The sequence below is a fragment of the Falco peregrinus genome, chromosome 3 (genome assembly GCF_023634155.1).
Source record: "Falco peregrinus isolate bFalPer1 chromosome 3, bFalPer1.pri, whole genome shotgun sequence".
Lineage (NCBI taxonomy): Eukaryota > Metazoa > Chordata > Aves > Falconiformes > Falconidae > Falco > Falco peregrinus.
In genome coordinates, this window is record NC_073723.1 from 105,378,944 (window position 1) to 105,387,313 (window position 8,370).

Genomic DNA, 8,370 nt, shown 5'->3' on the forward strand with positions numbered 1-8,370 from the left:
AAAAAGCTATTGTGTTATCGTTGGAAAACTGTCCAGGACACTGGTACAAGGAGGAAGGTCTGGCTCCTTGGCTGCTGTGTGCCTAGGTTTCAGGCTGAGCATGGGGACCGGTTGTTGGGTATCCAGTTGGACTAAAATGTGGGCATCTACGCAGCTCAGCTGTGCTCAAAGCTCCCCATTTCATCAGCTTGAGAGCTTCGGTGCTTTGCTCTCGAGTGACCTGGCATGGGACACTTCCAGACAGGGAACACCATGACTAAGCTTCGGGGCTTCCTTTTTTGCCTCTTTTTTGGGTTTTTTTTTTGGTGGGTGTTGGTGGTGGTTGTTGTTGTTTTATATTTTTTAAACTTCAGCAGTGTTTTTGGAGAGAATTGGAGAAGCTTTCGTTTTGGGGAGCTGGGACACCAGTTTTAGTAATGAGGATGATTCTGTGTAGCGTTTGAAGTGGAAATGCATGCAGATTTGAAGGATGTATGCTCCCAGCAATGTTCTGGAAAGCCTTGATTGTTAGAACAATTTAATAAAGCGATGAGTTTCTCCCACCCACCCCACCCCCTGCTTGCCCGTCCTCTCTCCAGGGCTCAGCCTGCAATCTCTGCTGTGAAGTTTCCCCTCATCTGCCAAGTACTACCTTCAAGATGGGGGAGTTCCCTGGAGCTGAAAGACAAAAGGATTTGCAATCAAAGTCTTGGAATAGAAAGGGAAAAAAAAAAAAACCAAGAAGAAGAAGAAGAAGAAAAAAAGGCTTCAAAAAGTTTTTCCACATACATCCATGCTGTCTGGGCAGCTTGGAAGTGGAGCCAGGGAGAACTGAGGATTCTTCTTGCCCCATTTACAGTGAGGATATGTGGACACAGCCATGGGGGGGATGGTTGAATCCCATGACACTGGGTGTCCCAGCCAATGGATCCACAAAGGCTCATGGGTGTTGGCTGCCAAAGCCTTTTCTCTCCTTTTGTGGCCCCATGATGAAAAGAGGATGATAGAGTTTAATTGAGGGGGACACACACTTGCCTTTATATGCACCGTTGTGCCTGCTTGACTTTTAAGAGAACATGCTCTCTGCTTTGGTGTGAACAAAATAAGGCTCGAGCTCTGTGGGTGAAGCAGAAGGGAGGGGAACAAGGTGTGTGTTAGAGCTGGAATTCTTACTCTATATGCCCAGTCTCATTCTCATTTTTAACCCAAATTGAGAAGTAAAAAAAATTGAGCAGTAAAAGTCTGCAATTGAAGTCGACTGTACTTTTAAAAAGTCCTAAAAGCAAAGGAGGTAATAACCATAGCCTTGTTAGGGAAATGAGAGAGAAGATGCGGTATAAGAAAAGCAATTCAGAGGTTAGTGGTAAGAGAGCAGGACAATCTTGTTTCGTTCTCACAGATCTGCAGTGCTGTGGTAAATCTATCCCCAGCAGCTTGCTGACCAGCTGCAACATGGAAGATGACAAAGTTTGGGGCATTCACAAAAATGATTGCAGTACAGCCTTCATGGCATCTCTGAAAGGCCTTTATGAGGTCTGTCTCCTTGCATGAAAGGAAGCTCTGGTGCTGATGCAGCTGGAAAGCCACCTCTGCAACCAGTGTGATGACTTTTGCCTTTCTCCCTTCTGATATTATTTACCTTGCTCTTGGTTTGAAGTCCCCAAAGCCAGGATGAAGCCCCGCGTTCCCGCCCCCCCCCCCCCCCCCCCTCCCTTCTCCCTCGTTATTCTTTAACTTTCTAAGGCGACTGTCCTCTCTGTTCACCCGGCTGCAGCGCCAGAGGCGAGGGTGCGTGGAGACTGTTTATCTGCTGTCAGTCTATAACGCAGCATCCCTCACCCCCGGGGTCACCCGAGGGATTGACACCTTAACCCAGGGGCCTGGATTCCACACTGCCCTCCTTAGAGATGCACCAGGCTGTCAGTAACGAGGCCACAGGTTTATTCAACTGAGATCTCCAGATCTCAAAAGATAATCTGGGAATAATTGGGACTTAAGGAACTTGTGGGAATCTGATTTTTTTGCAATGCTGCCTTTCATGAAACAGATGGACATCTTATTTCTCTCTAATTTGATGGGCTTTCTTGACAAAATGGCAGAGGTTGCACTTTGCTACAATAATAACCTGCCACTCAGACTTTGTAAAGGGTTTGTGTAGATTTCTTCTTAATTAGACCGTGTCTCACTATCAGCGAGGAGATGCGTGCATGTGTGCGGAGCGGGTATATTCTGAGCAGCTTCTCTGCATGATGGAGCCTAGAAAAGTGGAGAAAAATCAGGGGGCTTTCATGTTTGTGTCAGGTTGGGGTTTTTTTAAGTCTCATTTGAAAAATAAAGATTGGGATGTGAGCTCATTGTCTAGATGATAATGTATTCATGGATTTGCTCCTTCTGCCCTGCGACTAAACAACAGTGAGGGGCAGCTTTGCATGGGCTGGGGGGCAAGTCTGAAAGCTTTGCAAACCATTGGGATTACTCTTAGGTTTGCAAAACCCACTTTTCACTTGCAAAAAACTTTCCAATCCTGCCATTTAACCCCTGACCTTCTCTTCTGCTTCCCTTTCCCTCCTCTTTCTTCCTCCACCGAAGTGGATCCTCTTTGCAGAGCATGGGACCTGAGTCTCCTCTCAAGCACACTGGTGTAAGACAGCAGCACACTTTTCTTGCTGCCCACTATGCAAGTGAAAAGCAATAGCGAACTTTTTTAATTACTCAGATGTTCAAGCTCCTTAATCAAGCTCCAAGTAGTGGTGACTGGTTAAATAACCAAACAAAACCCAGCAGCTACTAAAAATAGACAGATTTGGTGTTATTTTTGTTTAGCTCATTTCTGCGCTGTTAAGAGACTGTGTTTTCAGCTTTTCTGCATGGCCAGATGAACCAGTGAATGGCTGAAAGCTGAGCTTAACCGTGCAATTGCTTGACTTCAGAGACTAAGACACAAGAAGGCTGCCCAGTACCAGGGGATGGTACCACTGCAAACTGTAACCTGTTCTGCATGCGAGGAAATGAAACAACTCCATGCTCTAAGGTGAGGTGAGCCTAACAGTAGCTCCACAACTTCATTAGCATTTCCCTCCCCTCATGTTCACCGCTCAGAAACAGAATGCAACATTTGCAGGATACCCAGGTCCCCAAGGAAGGAGGAGCCAACAGAGGTGACAAGCAAGTCTAATCATATCCTCTGTCAACAGCACTGTGGCATCTTCATTCAGTTTACCCTTTTTTCAGCCTCCTGCATGTTTTGTCAGCTGTCATAACCAGGCTTCCCACAGCAGGTCCTGCTCCTGGCAGGGCTGACTGTGCTTCCTGCATCCATAGCAAGGATGAAGGGCTTTCTGAAGTAAACCTGAAAAGTGCATGTCCCATGTGTGTTGTGCTGCTTTTTCAGACAAGTTGGCTAAAGCTGACTTCATGAGATGCTGCAGCCCCTGGTCCGAGGGAGCTGCCCCTGTGGAATCTATTGAATCAGGGTGCACCTGCACAGGCATCAGACTTTCACCAAGGGCTCATCTTTCACCTTATTAATAGACAATTATTCCTATCAAGAATCAAAAACTGGGTGGGTGCAAGCTGTCACCCCCCCCCCAACAGGAATTTTAACTCGATGGCAGTAACCAGTGTTGGGGTAACGTCCCTTTCCCCCACTTGGTGCATCTGCACAGACTGCATGAGGCTAGTCCTGGCCAGTGCTTGTGGCCCGCTTTCATGACTGGATGGCCCATGTGATTTTTGCCATGAGTTCCTTTCCTTAGCAGAGGATGACAGAGTAAATCTAGTTACAATTAGTTGAGTCACCATGTCTTCACAGGAGCTTTCTCTTCTACTGCTTGTCTCAAGGTTCCAATTAATTCTTCCCGGAGCTGCTTCTGGCTGGGAGCTTTGTCTGGGATGGTGTTCCTGGGAGGTTTTTTGGAGGATGTTTTAGGAGGTTTGGGCTGTGTTTTGTAGAACAAAAGGCCTGCCACTCCCCCATCCTATCTAGCAACTCTTGGGTATCCTGGGCCATCATTAAGACCCTACAGTCCCTGGTGTTGAGGCAGCCCGGGGCAGTGTGTTAGATGCCTGGAGAGCTTTGTGCCTCCCATGCCTGCCAGCAGCCTGGAGCACCGAGGGGCCGGTGTGCCACACAGCCGTGCCCTTGGGACTGTGGCCGCTAAAAACAAGTTTTCTCCATGCTTCCCATCACCTTGGGCTCAAGACATTTTCCCTCTGACTCTTAGCCCTTTGCAAACCTCCGGGGCAGCCATGTTCAAACAGACCACAGCACTCCTCCATGCTGCAGAGGAGCAAAAGTCTAAAGCCAGGTCAGAGCCATCGTACCACCTCCTGCAAACGCAGACCTGGCATGCCGGACCAGGGCTGTGTGATGGAATGGCTGCTGGTGGGCTCTTCCACCATTGCAGCCCTTTCCACAAGCGGGTACCATCATGAAGGGTCTCGGCTTGATTTATTCTTTCCCAGAGATGAGGTGGCATGAAGGATTTAAAGAAGCCTATCTAATAGAGTGCTGGAAATTATAAATCAGTGGGGCTTTGTAAAGGTTATTACTTTAAACAAAGAGGGGGCTGAATGGAGCCAATTAAACGGCACCTGAATTGATAAACAAACTGGTTATTGTAGGGGGCTATTCTGCAGCTCTGGCGGTCCCCCCTTGCTCGGATGCCGATGAATACGGAGCAAGGCCTGGGGAGAAATTTACATGTGATTGGAGTTTAATGGGCCGCAACAGGCCTCCCATCCATCCCATCGCCATGGAAACCGGCCCTTTCTCAAGATTTTAAACAGTCTGAAATGTCCTTTTATTGTCTGCTTCAAATGTGTCATGTGAGCCCAACGGGGTGGGCGCTTGTATGTATCAATTTGTTTCTGTCTCCAGGCATGGCATTGCGAGGCCATGAATATATGTGGGGGGACGTGGGGACAAAGGGCCCAGCTGATGGGGCTCCATGGAGACCCCGCTGCCCCGCGCGCAGGAATGGTGACATATGGTCCGCCCTGACCCCGGGCAGCCCCACAATAGGCAACCACGCTGCCCTGCTCTGCCGCGCCAGCCATCCGTCCCCCCTTCCCCGATGGCTATTCATCCCTTGGCCAAGTCAACTCACCCAGCCTGCTACCCTGCTTGTTTGGGGTTGTGGGTTTGGGTTGTTTTTTTTGTTTTGTTTTGTTTTTTTAATAAAAAAAATCTCGTCCACTGATCACTAGAGTCTGGTGAAGGGAAGAATGAGAGAGAGAAAAGAAATAAAGGCAGAAAAGAAGAGGCTCTCCATGTCCCAGAGATGTTAGCTTTCCACTTGATTGGAAGCTGAATGAATGTGAACATTGGAGCAGCACGAACACTGGGTGGGAGCAGGAGAAACATCCCCCAGTACTGGAATGGTTAAGTTGGATCAAGCTGAGGGTCCACCTGGCTCTGGACCGTGTCTGCTACAGCAGTCAGCATCGAACACCTCTGACAAGGACAAGGAACCTGAAGCGATATTCGTTCCCACACCCAAATTTGAATTTTTCCAGGTGACTTGCATGTCAAGCTGGATCATTTTGCATTGTTTTACCCCCCCTGACAAAAAACGTGAGCTGTGCAACTCTGAAACCTGTTTTCCTATAAATGCCTCACCTGTGAGCTCCGCTCAGCCTGTGGTTGCAATGGGCAGTGAATCCACCAGCTGACGGGATTTGCATGCAGGCACGGAATCCAGTCGCCTGTCGTGTTCTTCCTCCAGCAACGTTCGTCTGAGAGTGAGACACGGGTGCAGATAATTTATAAGTGAATCTGAAAGTCAGACACACAGAAGTCACCAGAAACAGGCTGCCACAGTAAGGTCGTGCAGGCACTAGTGGGAAAGCTGGAAGGGCCCCGGGTGAGCAGGCATGCGAGTCGGGCAGCTGTCATCAGGAGTACACAGGACTGGGCTGGGAACGAGCAGGAGCTGGCAAAACCGGGGAAGAAACCCTTCTTTCAGAATAATGAATCTACTGAAGAAAACCTTCCACGAGCAGGGAAAAATGCAAAATCTCTTCAACCATGCACTGCAACTTATTTGCCAAACTTTATGTAATACTCGCAATATAACGTGGTTACTGTCTGTTTCTTAAGAAGAGAATTTTTTCCAAATGTGACTATGAGACAGGATGCTGTCTGTCATATTAAAATACCAGTCAGTTCTTCATTGCTTTCCACCCCTAGTCATCTTCTGCTTTCAAAGCCATCCTGTACTCTGCTGCGGACGTGAAACTGGTGTTAAAGTGGGACTGGAGATAAGCTGCAATCCCCCTTTCATCTCTGGGCTGTGAGTTTGTCTACAGCTGTATGACAAGGGAAGGTTGTTTCCTGGCGGTTTGGTAGTCTGTATGTGTTGAGCCCATCAGATCTGAGAGAGCAAACAAATCTGGTGTCCCCTGTACCTCTTGTCTCATAAAGGTTACCGCAGTCAGAGCAGAAACTGAGAGGGAATTCCTGAAGGTCAGGGCTGAACCTCTTGGCAGTGCAGTGCAACGCAACATACCTGTACCAGAGGCTGCTCTTCAGGAGACCAGGAGATCTGACACCTGCTAGGGCAGGATCTGGGCTGTAGGAGAGCTCCTGCCTTCTAGATCCCAGGACAGGTCTTTCCTGCTGCATTTCAGGCACTTGCAAATCAGTTTATTTTACACATTCTTCATGTTACCTCTCCCACTGTTTTGCTTTCCCTACCAGAGGGTATGAGCAGATAGAGCAAACCAGCTACAAGCTGCTGAACTGAACCATGTTAGCAACTTGCAGCAATGCATATAGCCAAGGAAGAGAGCTTAACTCCTCCGCGGTGACTCAGTAAGCTGCTCTGCCCTGCTCCTTGCAGGTGTCTGTGCACATCTAAGGTGCAGGTAAATGGCTTTGCATCAGGGTAACCATGTGGTTTTAAAACTGATTGAAATTAAACTGGTGCAATCCCCTTAGTTTGGGGGGAGAAAAAAAAAAAAAAAGGGGCTTCTTTAGTCTCAGCTTTCATTAATATATTCCAGACTTGAGCTTAGCTTGAGATTGAATACCTTAATTTGAAAGCTACCAGATTCTCCTGGGGAAAACAAGTTCTTATCCTTGGAAGACCTTACTGAAAAGTCTTTATTCATGATATCTATTAGCCTAATTTGATTTGGTTTGATTTTTTTAAAGAAGTCTGATCCTGTTCTTAATCTTGGATCCATGGAGGTCAGGCAACCAGCAGTACATCTGCCCATGACAGCAAAGCACCCTCTCTTTTGCATGTAATGGGCTTGCCATTTGCTTAGGAGTGATTTTCCTATCAAGTTTATTGCCATTCCTTGCATTTGAAAGAAAATTGCTCTTACTTGGCTGGTGGCATCTGAGCAGGAGAATAAAAGGGAAGGCTACAATCTTGCAAAAGGCGCTCACCTGCAAGATGAAACTGGAGTGTAATGGATCTGTTTTCACATCATAGCCCATAAGTCCAGTGAGTTTCATTTTTAAATAGATTCTGGGTAATACACCATGTCACCAGCCGTCTGCAGCATGATTTAATTGTCGGCTAAAGAGAAAAGGAAGGTTGTAAGGTGAGACTGAAAGAGAGGAAGTGATGTCAATACAACATCACATCCTGACATTTAGTACGCTCTGCCGCTTCAAAGTTCAGGAATGAATCCTTCTCTCTTGCTAACTAATTACCCGAGGCACTTCCAACATCCCTTCTGCTAATCAAGAATAGTGCACGCTATAAATGTAGAGGGAGGAAATGGCTAGCATGCGACATGTGGGAATTGCACAGTTTAGTCTTTCTGTAGTCTCTGGAATTGCTGCCTAAAAGTGCAGATGCAATGGCACCTAGCTTAGTCTTTAAGGAATGGATAGGAGGAGATTTTCTGATGGAAAAAGGATGGAAATTTGTACAGTGAGGAAACTATTTCTCGTCAGAAACTTCTTTCTGAGTGAAATCTGATTTACAAAGCCTGGGCAGAAGGCTAAGACTTAGTTTCTCCTTTGCAGACTGGATAGATGCTCGGTAACATGGAGTTATAATCAAAGCAATAAGAATAAAACAAAAATTCCTGGTTTATGGCATCCATTTGGTCCTTAATGGATTAATGTTCTCTGTGTTTCTTGCAGGCTTTAACATTTGTGCCCGTTGTAAACTGCATTTTTCTCTCTTCTGCTCTTGTTTGTTCTCCAAATGGCTGCCCTCACCCTCCCACACTGGGTCGCAGTCCCTTCAGAAAGTCATTTAACAAAGCCGCTGCCTTGTGGACTCTGTGTCTTGACAATGTCAGTAAAGTTCAAATGCTGCGAACAGGCCTGGGACAGAGCAGGACTGGAGGATGTGTTCACCCAGGCCTGGACAGACAGATGTTGACACTGATGCTGCTGAAGGTTATAGCTGAGGGATCAAGACTTAT

The 8,370-nt window shown here is 47.1% G+C and overlaps 1 long non-coding RNA gene across 1 annotated transcript; it reads right to left on the reverse strand.

Annotated features, from left to right (window-relative positions):
* Window positions 1-665: 665 nt before the first annotated feature.
* LOC129784239 (uncharacterized) lies at window positions 666-7,514 on the reverse strand. Its single transcript, XR_008746703.1, has 3 exons — window positions 7,376-7,514; window positions 5,600-5,715; window positions 666-1,095 (listed from the first exon to the last, which is right to left on the reverse strand). It is a non-coding gene; the product is annotated as an uncharacterized LOC129784239 (long non-coding RNA).
* Window positions 7,515-8,370: the final 856 nt, after the last annotated feature.